Below are 15,070 nucleotides of genomic sequence, written 5' to 3'. Positions count from 1 at the left end.
AATAATGTTATTGCATTGTGCTTGCATTACTATGAACAAAAAAAGAACAGGAGTCCAGGCCAAAACTGATAAAACCTTAACCGAGGTTGAATCTTGAATTCTGACATGTTGACATTAGAGAATGTTATGAAAAAAGCACTGACGCCATTTTGCAAAAGCCCATCTTGTTGAAACACACATGTTAATGTGTAAGCGACTCTTGTTTTAGAGAAATATATTGTAATGTGTAAAGTGTTTTTGATAAATATTAAAATGTGTATTTTTGATAATTACATGGTTATTCGCCCTTTTTTGGTTAAGGGGTGCACATGACTAGGGTTGCATGCATCTAGGATTACTCACTCTTAGCAGAAAGGGAAGGAAGCTGTTCTGTGGGATTCTTTAGATTTTGTGTTCCACGATCCTCACCCACAGAGCCCCTAAAAAGAGGATATTTTCAGCTCATGGTAGTTGATGAGCGACAGAGAACAACCAGATTCCCTTCAATTTAAATATGGATAAGCAAGATGTTTTGTTTCAATGTTCTAACTAATTAACTTTATGGCATCATTATCTGTTACAATGTGATTGGCTAATAGGGAAACAAGGGTGGGGCTTAGCCTTTAAAAAGAAGATGTTTTAGCAGCTAGAGAGTGTAACGCTCACCTGGTATCCACGGGACGTCACTCAGCCTGTTCTGACCTCTTACGACCTCGAACCCTTCCCTGGAGTCTACTCGACTGGAGACTGGGCCTTGCTTTCTTAGAAAGTGTGCTCTCCGCCCTGCTTTCGTTGCTGCCTAGTTACTTCACTGGCAAGAGTCCGACAGGTAAGTATAATGAGTCTTTTGAACAGTTCTCTAACTTCGTTCCTTTCCTTCCTTAGATGATGGCCGGCGTCCGGGGATGGCGTCGTGCTGCTGAGATGAGTAGCGCTGAAGGTGAGCGAGAGCGCGATGCACGATGCGACCCTTTCGTATTTGTATTGAACCGAGTTCTTTTTCTGTGTCTTTTAGGTGCCGCGACGTTTTCAGCGTGGATGCCGGTTATGAAGAAGAAATGAGGTGAGTAAGCGCGGTATGTGGCGCCTCTGGATGTTTCCACGCTAACCTGGAGTGTCTTTTCCCTCTTGCAGATGGATGAGAAGTTCCGGTGACAGAGTTCCCCCAGAGCGGCTGGGATTCAGGTAAGCATTTGAAACTCGTACAGTCTTTAAAAATAAGCGAAGATTTGCTGAATGCTTAATAAGGCCTTTTTTCTGCTCTTTTCCCTTTTCCTTAGGAAGCGGCGTGCCGGGATGGGAATGACACCGCCGAAGATCCTCGCAGAACAGAAGGAGCGATGAATGATGGGCAGAAGCGCTGCAAGGTAAGGTTGTTCCTAACGGTGTTCTTGTTCTTGCAGGAGTTGAGTGCAGAAGAAAGATGCAGGCCTACTGGAGACCGATCCGAACACGGTGAGTGTCACTCTGCAGGTGCAGAAAACACAAAGCATTTTTATCAGCCTGGGCGTGGCTTAAATAGTCTGGGTATCCCAGGTGTCTCTGGGCTGAACCGCACCCAAAAGACTAGACTGCACATGCAGTTCTGGGAACCGAAATATGTGGGGACATCCATCTTGTCCCCATCAATACACTACAAGTCCAATCCCCAATGTTATCCTATGGGAGTGAGTGAGTCTGGTGCCACAAGCGCCAAGTCTGACTCCAAGTGGGTATTTGGAGGGATGGAGAGGCCCTTGAGGGCCATGTAGGTGATCGTGGCCTGGCTCCAGCCTGACATCTTGGAGGGCTGGGGACATGAGGGGCAGGAATCATGAAAGCACTCCCCCCCAAGGCCCCTCTCAAGGTGGCTCTTCTGTCTGGTCCTGGTTTGTTTGGATGGTTTTGATGAAATCATCTAAGCAAGCGAGGTGCATGGATGTACTCACAAGGCTCCCATGTCCTGTCTTGTGGACCATAACCCTTCCAGTCCACTAAGTAGTATAATTTGGATCTGACGTACTTTGAATCCAGGATGTCATTGACTTCGAATTCTGGCTCCCCGGCGACTACTTCTGGCTGCGGTGCAGGTTTAAGGAGAGACACGTGGAACACAGGCTGAATCTGCAAGTTTGACGGCAGAGCTAGTCTGACCGCCACAGGATTTATCACGGAGGTGACATGGAATGGACCCAGGTATCTTGGACGGAAAGTTCGGGTTCCTTTAATGGACACATGTTTAGACGCCAGCCAGACTTTGTCTCCCACTTGGTAGTTGTGGGCTTTTGCTCGGTGTTGATCAGCAAACTTCTTTTGGCGATTCTTAGCTTGAAGTAGGTGTTCAGCTGCCCTTTTAAAGGTTTGAGAAATGGTCGTGTGGAAGGTTTTGACTGCTGCCATTTCCAGGGTTGTAGAACGTCCAACTCAGAAGTACGTGGGTGCCTGCCATACATGGTATAAAAGGGTGTCTGCCCAGTGCCCAGTACAGGGGCCTGGCTTTCTCTGGAGCCATGTTTCGGGTACAGCACTATTCTCTGACACAAAACCTGCCACTGGTACAGGTGGGCATTTAGACCATCTTTGGGGTGGAGGTTGGGCTCTGACATACAGGGTATGATTAAAATCATGACAGGACCCTAATACCTATTAAATGCATTGGACCTGATCCCATGAGTAAACACAAACTATCCCTTGTCTAGGAAATAGCTGAAACTCTATCCGTTCAAACCCGCATTCCATATGTAGCCATATGACCAGAATCAACTCCTTTCTCACTCCCCTCACCCAGACTCCCTCCTCCCTCTGCTCAGCTTCTTCTCCCCTAACTCCCCTTCTCAGCCTGAGACAATCCTTTTATCCGCCACTCCTCTGCACTGATCAGCCATTTTACTCTGCAAACAATGAAGCCCCTGGCTACTCAACCAGCCCCTAGCTCTCCTCTCTCCTAAATCTTTGCCTGGAACCTGGCATCCTCCCCGAATGCTTGAAAATAGTCACTGTGCCACCCATCAGAAAATAGCCTTGGCGGATTTTAATAACCCAGCTAATGCATCGACCCATGGCTTTCCTTCCCCGATTCTAAATTCCTTGAACGCATTTCCCTCTCACACCACAGTTCTGACAAATGAGACCAGCTTCCTGATGGCCGTCAGTCAATCTAAGCCCCCATCGGACCCGTGCTTACCAACCTCTCTACTCCTTATTTACTGGCGACTGTATGCTATCAAAACTCTCTCTGCCCTCAGCATTGAAAGCGCTGCAATTGCCTGGATTTCATCCTACCTCTCTCACCAACCTTTTTCCATCTCCTGCAACTCAAACCCTATGACTGCATCTCCCCTTCCAGTGAGTGTCCTCAAAGCTCCACACAGGGCCCACTAGGCTCAAGTTGCCCCTCCCCTCCTTCCCACTCCCATTTCCTTTCGAACTATCCTTCTCTCGCTGTCCCTCAAAAGTGCAACCTTGGGGTCCTCTCAGAGAACCGTCTTCAACTTCACCAATTTATCACCTCCACTGTGATTGCTGCATGGCTCAACCTCCTGAAGATCAGGACAATCGGCCACTTCCTAGACGGTAACTAAAGAAACTCTACCAAAGAACTAGACTGCTGCCCTAGCCGCCATCTTTGCATCCTCTCTATTCATTCACCACCCTCAATAACCGCTATACGCACTATTTACAACCTTCCTCGCTCCTCTCCCACCTTGGTCCAATATCTCCACGCTGGCTGACTCTCTCTGCAGCACTCTTCCCTCATCACGTTCCTTCTGCTCGGTTTTAGATCTATTGACGGTGTTGCCCACCCATACCGAGCTAACTGCAGCACCTGCTGGTGCCCTCCTCACACTCTTCACTCCAGCACTCGGTTATCTTACCATTCCCTGCCCTTGTGCACTTCTTCCATTTTAGTTCTTTTATCTATATTGCCACCCTTCACTAGAACTTCCTCCCCCGCCTGCAATCCAAAACAATCCCAACGTACCAGCAATCGAATCAGCACTAAACCTCAGTCGACTTTAAGTCGATGGATATACCTCGCATACTCAGCGATTACGACCAGTCCTCTAAGGACATACCTCACGTACTCAGCAAATACGACCAGTCCTCTAAGGACATACCTCGCGTACTCAGCGATTAACCCAGTCCTCTAAGCTCCTCTCCCTTATTGTAAATAATGTTAATAATATGCATTGAATGTATTAGTCCATGTAATTGATTATTCAATGCTTTTATAAAGCACCCTGAATAGAGAATGCTCTGTCCACTGTTATTCCAATGGGTTGTAGGTCAAATGGTCGAATCTAAATGGTTGACAGGACAAATGGTCGACACTAAAAGGTCGACAGGTGAAATGATCAAATTTTCTTTTATTTTTTCACTTTTTTTTTTTTATTATTTTTTGGGGGGTCCCCCCCAAACCCCTTTTTTTGCTAAAAACTCCTTTATTCCCTAAACGAAAACCTAAAAAAGATATATATAACTAAAAAAAAATGTGATCATTTGTCCTGTCGACCAAATTGTGTCGACCATTTGTCTGTCGACCATTTGACTGGACACCATTCCAATGGACATCAAGAGACTCTCAAATAGCTCCCTCTCATCTTCACAACCAACCTCCCCACATGCTCTCATATACCCTCCAAAAAGCCCTCTCATGGCCCCCCAAAAACTCACAAATCCCGAAAAACGTCCACAGCATGCACCTTTCTTAATCACAACAGAGAAGCACAGGGCCTCTAATAAACTTTTACAAACGAATAACGACCCTTGGACAGCCTCCTAGGACCTATGTAAATTCCAAAGACCACTCTCACAACCTCAGAATGCACTATGTAAGTGCACATCAGGCTCTTGCTGAGGGGGTGGGCCATGAGGAGGCCACAAAGCATGGTGTGGCGGTGAGCTCAGTGGTGCCGAAAATAAAAAATCTGGCGCTCAAGTGCGGCATTGATGTCGGGTGGGCCTCCCAGCCAACAGGGCCCAACCATTTAAATTGAAATATGCTGTAGGTCGTGGCAGTGATTTTGGGTGGGCCCCGCAGCCAATGGAGCCCACTCTAAAATAATATACATACCGTGGGTCCCAGCGGTGGCATCGGGTGGGACCCCCAGCCAACGGGGCCAACCCTAAACATGAGCATACCTGCGGCGAGTGCAGTGGTGAGTGTGGGCAGTCCCCATGTGGATAGGGTGCTGCCCAGAATAGTGTGCAGAGCGCAGGCAGTGGGATGATCTCATGTGGTGGCGGGGTCACCCTGAAGGAGGAAAAGGGCCCAGGGACCCATTATATGTCAACAGAGGGCCATCCAGAGGGGGCCAAGCCAGAGGAGCCAAGCACAAGAGGTGCCAAGCACCTACTACCCACCCAGCGCCACAAGGACAGACCTGCATGCTACTGTGAAGGGGTGACTGGGTTGCAGCAGTCACCTGATTGTGAGATATCATTTTATGTTGCATATATGTTGTGAGTCTATGTATATATGCATGAGTGGTTATATGTATATGTAATTACTGATACGTAGAGTAACTTAAATGGGGGAAGCAGAGAGTTGGGCTATTAGGGGAAGGCTAAGTAAGGTAACTTTTAAGTAGGGATCGATAGGATATTATGTAGATGGACATTGTTGTTAATTGGGGGTACATGGGAGGTACCCTGGCATGAGGTAGAGGGATAGGTTGGCGGCCCTGCCCGAGGCCGCCTTGCAAGACGGGACCACACATAGAGGCCATCCTCTGGCCTCACACTCCATGTTGCTGGTACCTGCGTTTAGGAAAGGGATAAGTTGCGGCAAGCTCATCCTTAGGGTACTTGAGACTCCTCCAAGGAAGGATGAGCTGACATAGATAGTCCCGCTTATGTGGAGCTCATGCCAGGGGAATCCTTGGGTGAAGGTTTAAAGAATAAGGTTGTGTTTAATAAAGAGGAGTCCCCGTTGAGATCCCTATAAAAGTTCACACTAGAACTCGGGGTGTAGCCCATCTCTTGTTTTCAGCAATTTTATCTTGGCAGGTGCAGCACCCCTTCCTACCCAGCGGGATGGGGGCTTGGGGTAGTGGCATCCATGGGAACTGCACCTTCTCCAGGTAAGGGAAGAGTACACCCTTGCAAGAACCAGATGGAAACCCAGGGGCTACAGCCCTTATACCCCTGCCCATGTCAGGAGAGAGGCCAAGGGTCACCCTGGATAAGGGGAATCGTTTTCTATTGGAGAAAAAAGGGGAAGTTGGCATTTAAGGCTAGACCTGTCTATTCATAAAGAAAGCTTGATGCATTTTTAAGCTTGTGTCTTCTAAACTGATCACCGGTTCCTATGTATCAAAAAGCTGTATTGGTGATCCGCATCAAATCAACCCTCAAAATATGTGTCAAAGAGACATTTGCCACTAACAGTACCAAAACTATCCACTTTGGGTAGGAAAACAAATGTAAATGAAAGCACGTGTACACCATTCCGCTTTTGACGGTCTTTGCGTATAAAGTATCCTGCGAAACCACTTTGTAAAGTTGCCCTCCCTATCCTGTTCAGGAAATGCCCAGAGACCCTCAAACAATGATACCTGTGCACACAATATGCATAATTTCAGGCATGGTTCATTAAAACACACTATAGTAGGTTTGAAATTACTTATATTAATTAATGCGCCCAGGCGTGCTATTGTTTATTTCCAGTAGCCTGCCTGGGACAAAAAAAACATTCACAAGCCCCCTCCCAGCCTTCCTCTCGAAGTGATCATTTGTCTTCTGCACCACTCCGATGGTGATAGTATGCGGCACAAATGTCCTTTAACATTGACATTTAAGCAACCAATTAAGGTGAAATTGACATGTAATAGGCAGTGTCTTTGCCTTGACATGTCCCTATAGAGGTATGGCAGGTGGGTGAATAGAAAGGGAAGTGCGTATGTTGAGACACATACCCCCCCAACACCTTTCTCCATCCTCGCAGGTCCTGCATGCCCTGTGGTGCGTTACCTGCTTAGGCCTCCTGTGCACCCCCTTATGTGTGAACCCTCCCCTTCCGGTGATTCCTGTGGTGTGTGGATCTTGGCTGTGCTTCTCCTCCTCCCTCACTCTCCTCTCTTGCCTCCCCGCACCCTCTATGGTGCTCTCAATCTCTCCCATCTTCTCAAACTGCTACTCTATCTCCTATCCTATCCTAGCCCTCTCACTAAATCTGGAAGAAAAAGGTTCAAGAGAGATATCCTGGTCTCCAGCCCAGGCCTTCCTATTGCTGATACCTACACCAGCGATTCTTCCAGACAGACTCTCACCGACATCCTCATCGTTGTTCCCTGTCCAGACCTATGGACCCCTCATATCATCTCTGTCTCTCTTCTTTCTCCTCCTCTCCCATTAATGGTGCCACTCAGTGGAGTGGGAGGCCCTCTTGGCCTACTTCCAATCCTCTAAGACCATCAGCAATGTCTATCTAAATGGTACCATCATGATCATGGGCCCTCAGCCCAATCTCCTCCTTCTTGATAGGCGTTTCCGCGTCTTATAAACTTCCTCCCTTCTCCTGCTACTCCTTCTACCACCCCTCTTGCTCCTCTGCCACCTCCATCCTCCTCCTCTGCTCTGCACCCCCCACTCAGCCCCCTTTGCCACCTCTGTCTACTGCCTCTACTCACTCTCGGACCCCTATGGGAACAGGTGAAACAGAATTAAACAAAATGATAGTTTCTATACCTGCCCCATGTGACCCACCCGCCATGCATCTGCAAGATTAAGCTCCCTCGCCAGTGCCACAGCATTTTTTCTTTTTGTGTTTTTTATATACATTTATTTCATTTTTCACGAATACATCAAGTAACTCCCAAGAGTGTAAAACATGGATATATGAACAGTAAAAGAGAATGTAACCCTTTGAACAAATATTTCAAGATAATCCTATATATGTACAATCGAACTATAAGCATATTGAAGATACCTCCAAAAGACAAAACATAAAGCGACATACACACCTACACACACACCACAGATCACCCGACAATCTACATCCTCAAAAAGACACACATTTACAGATTCACACTCTCAGTTTACCCGTATAACTCATTAAATGTAGCCCACATTTCAGGATATTTCTCCACCCTATCGAGCCACCTAAATAACACCTTCTCATAACTAGATAAATCTTGTAGCTCATACATCCAATCATACATCCAATCCTCTACCTGTGTCTTCCAGTCTCTCATTATTTGCTTAGCTGCCACTACCAATGGTTTATCTATCCAGGAACTATTCATCCGAGCCGTTATACACCTGCCAGTTTTTGACAGCAGTACCGCCGGTAGTGGTGAACGAGGAAATTATATTCCCATAATTAGATCTAGCCTATCCGAAACTTCCTTCCAGTAATCACGTACCCGTACACATTCCCACAACATATCTATAAAGCTACCTACCTCTGAACCACAACCCCAACATAAATGATCATCCATCAGCCCCAATGTGTTGCAGATGCACCAGTGTCCAATATAAATGCCCTACTATCTTCTGGTGGATCAACCTCAAGCATGAATCCAATTTTGCTCTGTACGCTGCCTGCAACACAAACTCCCAATGCTCAGACGAGATCTCACTCTGCAAATCCGTCTCCCATTCACAACGCAGCTTATCCCAACGCTCAACATATCCCGGATCCATGGCCATCAGTTTTAGAAAGGTTGAAATTGTACGCGGAATGAGATACAGATTTCTCTTCCGAAGAAGTCTCCCCATAGTAGTGTAACCCGCAGCAAATCCAGCAATTTTAAGGGATTCATTTGATGAAGAAGACATCTTGCTTTGTGTTAAGGCCATTAAGTGCAATGCTAGTTACTTGCTGTCCAAACAGAGGGTCTTTAACAAAGGAAGCAGCCATTTGGGTCGTTTAGAAGCGCCTGTTTCTGAAATGCAGCTACTTTAGCAATTAGCTCCTCCTGAAGCGAAGAAACGATGGGAAACCATTTACTGCAAAGGCAGCATTCGTTAAGCCGGAGCAAATTTATATCCTTGAGCATCGCTGTACAGGCAGGCAAGTCTTGCAAAAGGGTGAGGATGCCCCTGCGTTTCATAGGGGGATGCAACTCTTGAGGATTCAGAATCACAAGTGGGATGTCTATCATGGACTGAAGAGTTCTGAAAGACTGCGTGGCTAGTTGCCCAAGCACTGCTGAGGACGATTTACCAGGAAAGTGACAGTGTCTACCACTCTATCTACCAAATGAGCAGTACGAACTGAGTACGTACATTTCCAACTTATCCCCCACACCAGGGCACAGAATTTTCTCTCGCCTCTAGCCATTGGCTAGTGGTAATCGACTCTTGGCGAGTAAGAAATGGTGTGCTCTGTGTATGTGTGCAATCGAGGTGGCGAGTGACTTTTTATGGCTAGCTAGTAGCTTGCTAGTTGACATGCCTACCCCTGCCTCCAACTGGATCTAAAAACTCACCAAAAACAAAAATAGACTGATCTTGTTCTAAGACATTGTTCATAAGGGGCCATTGCTCTGGGTTTCGGCCCCTCTGGGGCTATTAAGTGGCACCCGGACTACTGCGTGTTCTCTCTTTTTCATCTGCAAGTAGGATTAGGAGTTCAAGCCCCAACTGAGCACTCCCCCCTCACAGCCTCCATTTTCATGTTTGGACACACGCCCCCCCACCCTGCCCATTGAAGCTCTTTACTTTCACCTTCTGCTCCTACGACAGTGAAAAGCGAACTGCATTGTAAACACCCATTGTATATGTTTCCTGTTGAAGTACTTCCGTTTTAAATTGGGAATTTAACCAGCCTCCTTTGGGCATCCAATCACTCAGGTGTCCTGAGCAAAGGGCAGACAGAGCTAAGGGTAGTAGTAAATATCTTTCTCTGGATCATTTGGCCACCTGTTAGCCCATCGTTGCCATCATTTAAAAATACCCACTCCTCCACCATACACATCCTTCTAGGCCCTCTCTCTCAGTTGCTCCACTCCACCCACCCACACCCCACATTCATCCCCCTCATTTAAAGCCCCCAACACACAATTCCAACTAACTCATGGAATAGTCTGGCTTTTCCACTAACAACTACAGCCCCCCATTGCATAAACAGTAGCATCACTCCACTCACCCTCTATGAGCTCACCCAGCACATCATCTACCTCACACACACAGCTGGCAACATTCTTGCTTTCTAATTCAGGTATTAATCGCATCTCTGTGCAAAATTGAATCTGAGTATCGTAGCATGGCCACTGCTATTCTCTTCACACTCATTCTGCAATACCACATTCCCCCACCTGCCACACCCCACACAGCCAGACAAATCAAACACATTATAGACACAACCCTAGCGCCACGCATATAACCACCCTCCTCCCCTCACACACCTCTTCATACTCAACAATTACAAGACCCCCAATGCACACACAAAAGACAAAATAGGCGTCTTCAAAACACAAAAAACCCACAACCACCACCAAAAAGCATGGTGTACTAATTCCCTCCTCTCCATCTAGTAGACAGATGCTTAAAAAGAACCCATGACTTGCCACCAGGACACCCCTCAACCAGTGTTGTTCCAAATACAAGATGCAATATACAACTCTGCTGGCACCCACATCCTCCCAGAACTACAATCCACAGCAATTGCACGTAGAAACCTTTCCTCACTACCAAGTCATTCTCCACATTGCCATCTACACCTAACACATCCCCATTCACCTGAGCATGCAACTCACTTCTGGACTATTTCAACTCTACAATACACAGCATGAGACAAGCCCTCCCCTCTGCAGTCCCACTTCCACTCCCTAATTCCAAACCTTTCAACACATGGGCCACTTTCCATCCCATCGAATGAGACCTCCTTATGAACCTCACAGCCAAGACAAAACCAGCATTCTTCCAGCATGATCTTTGCCCACCTCAAGCTACATCAAACGGTGTCACCACCCTGACTCCACACTGGCTCAACATCATTAACTCCTGTCTCTCACATGCTACAGTCCCCTCTGCACTCACCACATGACAAATCATCCCCTCCTCAAGAAACCACCCCACAGCCCCATGCTCCATTAAAACCTCTGTCCCATAGCTATTCTGGCATACCTCTCCAGAATCATGGACTGCTTTGCCAGAAGCCAACTCCATCAACACATCACCACAAACAACCTCCCCAACTCCCTCTAATCAGGCTTTCAACCCAGCCACAACTCAGAGACTGCCACACTTCACTACTAGATGACCGCCACAACATCACTGACAAAGGACACACAGCCCTCCTTATACCTCTGGACCTCTGGCAGCCTTCAACACCATCTGCCACACCATTTTCCAAAGCATCCACCCCACATGATGAACTCCACCATTCTCCTAAGCATCCCATCCCACATGATGAACTCCACCATTTTCCAAAGCATCCCATCCCACATGATGAACTCCACCATTCTGCTAAGCATCCCATCCCACATGATTAACTCCACCATTCTCCTAAGCATCCCATCCCACATGATGAACTCCACCATTTTCCTAAGAAGTCCATCCGACATGATGAACTCCACCATTCTCCTAAGCAGCCCATCCCACATGATGAACTCCACCATTCTCCTAAGCATCCCATCCTACATATTGAACTCCACCATTCTCTTAAGCATCCCACGCATCCTAGTCCACAGGGTGAACTCTTATGCACTGTCCACAACTGGTTCATCTCCTTCCTCACTTACAGGGCACACTTTGGCTCAATGCCCCCTATCAATCTGACTCAAACCCTACCGGCCTGGCTCCACCCGAGACAAGTACTAGGTTTGACAAGTGTACACCCTATCTCGCCTCCAATTCAACCTATATGTTGAGTCCCTCTCACAGAACCTTAGCAAACACAATGTCCCTTTTCACCAATGAGCATACGGCACACAAATATTTCCAAACCTCCACTTCACAACTACACACCCAGAATAGCTGTCTCTCACATAACCACCTGAATGGTCACCCACTCCCTCAAACTTAACCCATCCATAACAGAATACCTCCTCATCTGCCCCCCAAGGACAAACTCAACCGCACCCTGATTCAAAGAACTCATCATGGACAACCCACATATATCCCTCTCCGCAACCTGTCAAGTCCCCAGCCTTCACCATGGACCCTAACGATCCTTCGGACACCACCACCCTAGCACAAGGTCATCACGCCCTATGCTTGTTTACAGCCCTAGTAGAACCACTGTCCAAACAGACACACAGACCACCATTCTCGACTTGACCGACCGTAACAACAGACTTGCCGCCAGAATCCTCCATAAGAATAGTAACCATCTAGCTAAACTGCCTAACAAGATCAACAACAACCAAAATGTAGTTTCTAACAACTCTAACCTACTCCCGCTAAAAGGAGCACTTATAAATGTTAGATCCCTAGTCGCCCAGTCCTCAGAGACTGCCGACATCATCCTGACCAACAACCTGGACTTCCTTGCTGTGACTGAAACCTAGCTGCATGACTTGCAGGACCATCTCTTACCTTAGCTATCCCTGATAATTATGCCAGCCTCAGAGCAGATAGACCTAACGCTCGAGGAGGTGGTGTAGCTATTATCTTTAAATCCTCGCTTGACATTAGACTAGCCACCTCCTCTCCACTAAAATCATGTGAGCATCTCACAGTCAAACTGCAAACATCCCCTAAGAGCACAATTACGATGCATCTAATATACAGGCCCCCAGGTGCGCCTGGTTCATTCGAAGAATATATCACAACCGTAGTAGCCGAAAGCTCTAAACCCTCAGCTCAAATCATCATACTTGGGGACTTCCATCTTGGGTTTAATGACCTTCATGACACCCCAGCTACTTCCCTGGCTACTGCACTAGCTGAGCATGGCCTCCTACAACTCTGCTCTCAACTCACTCACTCGAAAGGTAGGACTCTCGACTGGGTAGCTGCTCTTAACTGTTATATTACCCTTAAGTACCCCCTACCTCTTGTCTGGACGGGTCACCAACTCCTTTCGTTAGATATCAATATCAGTAACCTAGTGCCCAAAAAGCCTTTTATTGCACCGGCCTGCCCAACTAGGAACAAGAGTAACATTACAGTTGAAGCCCTAATACCCTTGGTGTCCCCACTCTGAATGTTCTACCATCCACAGTTGACTCAATACCTACAACAAATCCATGTCTAAAGCTATCGACATCATTGCCCCAATGAAAATGCGCAAAGGGAAACCGAAAGCTCACCAGAACTCTTGGTACACCCCTGAGCTCAAACTACTCAGACAACAAAAAAGTAAACTTGAAACACTGTGAAAACAGTTCCCTCATTAGAAAATATAACTAATCTTACTAATATTACGGCACTCTACAAAAATGAGACTATCCGTGCTAAAAAATAATCTTTCAACTCCAGGATAACTCAGGCAGGCTCTAGCACGAGAGAACTATTTAACATCTTAAAGGAATTAGAAAACCCTAATCCCCTCACAGATACCTGTACTAAGGATAAACCCTGGTTCACAGGTATCCAGAATGCCCTTGCCAACAAAATTACGGGGCTCCAAACCAAAATTGAAAACAAACGACAACAACTCACTTATGGCTCAACCTCTAGTCCAACCTTACCTTTGCACACTGCTATCAGCTCAGGCTTCACATTCAAAAAGGTAACTATACCAGAAGTACAAAAAATTATAGCCTCCTTGCAACCTTCGAACTGTAAGGGGGACAGCTGCCCCGCTCAGATCATAAAAGATGCAGCTAGGGATCTATCCCCTTTCATTACCAAACTAATAAACCTGTCATTCACTAGCAACGCAGTCCCAAGCAATTTGAAACAAACATGGGTTCTACCACTGTTAAAAAAACAAACACTCGACCCGTCTATACCTACCAACTATAGACCAATCACCACCGTATCGTTCTTACTAAAAATTCTTGATAGAGTGGCCTACGTACAAATTCAAGATTACCTTGAGACAAACCAATTATTAGGAATTGGTCAGTCTGGCTTTCGTCCTCAACATGGAACAGAAACGGCCCTTGTTGATCTCAAAAGCCAGATCGGCGAACTCAAAGATCAAGGTTGGGCTGCCATCCTTCTTCTCCTAGACCTCTCAGCTGCCTTTGACTTGGTTGACCATAAAATCCTATGCAACCACCTGTCATCGGCAGCACATTTCTCCCACTCTGCGGTCACATGGATCGCATCCTTCCTCGCTAACAGGACCATGCGTGTCTTCTCACCGTTAGCAGCGGCCGACCTGATTCCCATCACCTGTGGTGTCCCACAAGGCTCTTGTGTTTCACCTACTTTGTATAACATATTTACAAAGCCTCTATTCGACAAGCTGGACCATCTGGGTGTCACCTACACCAACTATGCAGATGACTCCCAGATACTCATAACTCTATCCGGTAACTACAACTCGGACGTCAGCCGGATCAACAAAGTCTTCTCCATCATTCAGGCTTGGATGGCCACACATGGCCTCTGCCTGAATGATGACAAGACTGACTTAGCCCCATCTATACCAGCTTCATTATTGATGGAAACACTATTCCTATCGCGAAAAGTGTAAAAACCCTTGGTTTCTATCTAGACACCAACACTAACCTCGCCAAACAAATCAACATGGCCGCCTCAGCCACTGCTTACACAGGTAAGGTGTGGCTTCAGGGTGGCTTCAGAGGTAGATGGGGGAAGTGGAGTCCAGTGCGGGATCCCCGGTAGAAGTTAATTTTAAGGAAAAGCATCGGAAGAATGAATGTTAGGTTAGGGATATGGACTTAAACGAGTGCATAAACTTTGTGTGAAAAGGAATTACATCCTCCGGAACCTTTCCTCTTCAACTCTGCGACACCTCCAGCTTATCCAGAATAGGGCAGCAAGACATATCCTTGGCCTTAAGCCCAGGGAATGCATCTACCCTGCATCAAAAAGTGTACACTGGCTCCTGGTTTCTGCACAGATTAAATTCAAATCCCTCTGCATCGTCCACAAGGCTGTCTGGGCATGGGGACCACACAGCTTCAACTTTATCTCACTAAATACACTCCCTCTAGACCACTTCCTTCCTCTGGCATCAACTCTCTGTGTGTAAAGAGTTTTGCTAAACATAGGGTAGAGGCTTGCTTCCTTTCCTGTGCGGGCC

The 15,070-nt window shown here is 46.8% G+C and overlaps 1 protein-coding gene across 2 annotated transcripts in view; it reads right to left on the bottom strand.

The window, feature by feature from the left end:
* The window catches only part of TFR2 (transferrin receptor 2), a 281,463-nt gene that overhangs the window by 126,764 nt on the left and 139,629 nt on the right, over positions 1-15,070 (bottom strand). The window lies entirely within an intron of this gene.

Source organism: Ambystoma mexicanum, chromosome 1p (genome assembly GCF_040938575.1).
Source record: "Ambystoma mexicanum isolate Mex_15411 chromosome 1p, UKY_AmexF1_1, whole genome shotgun sequence".
NCBI classification, from domain to species: domain Eukaryota; kingdom Metazoa; phylum Chordata; class Amphibia; order Caudata; family Ambystomatidae; genus Ambystoma; species Ambystoma mexicanum.
This window is presented reverse-complemented; position numbering and strand designations above follow the sequence as displayed.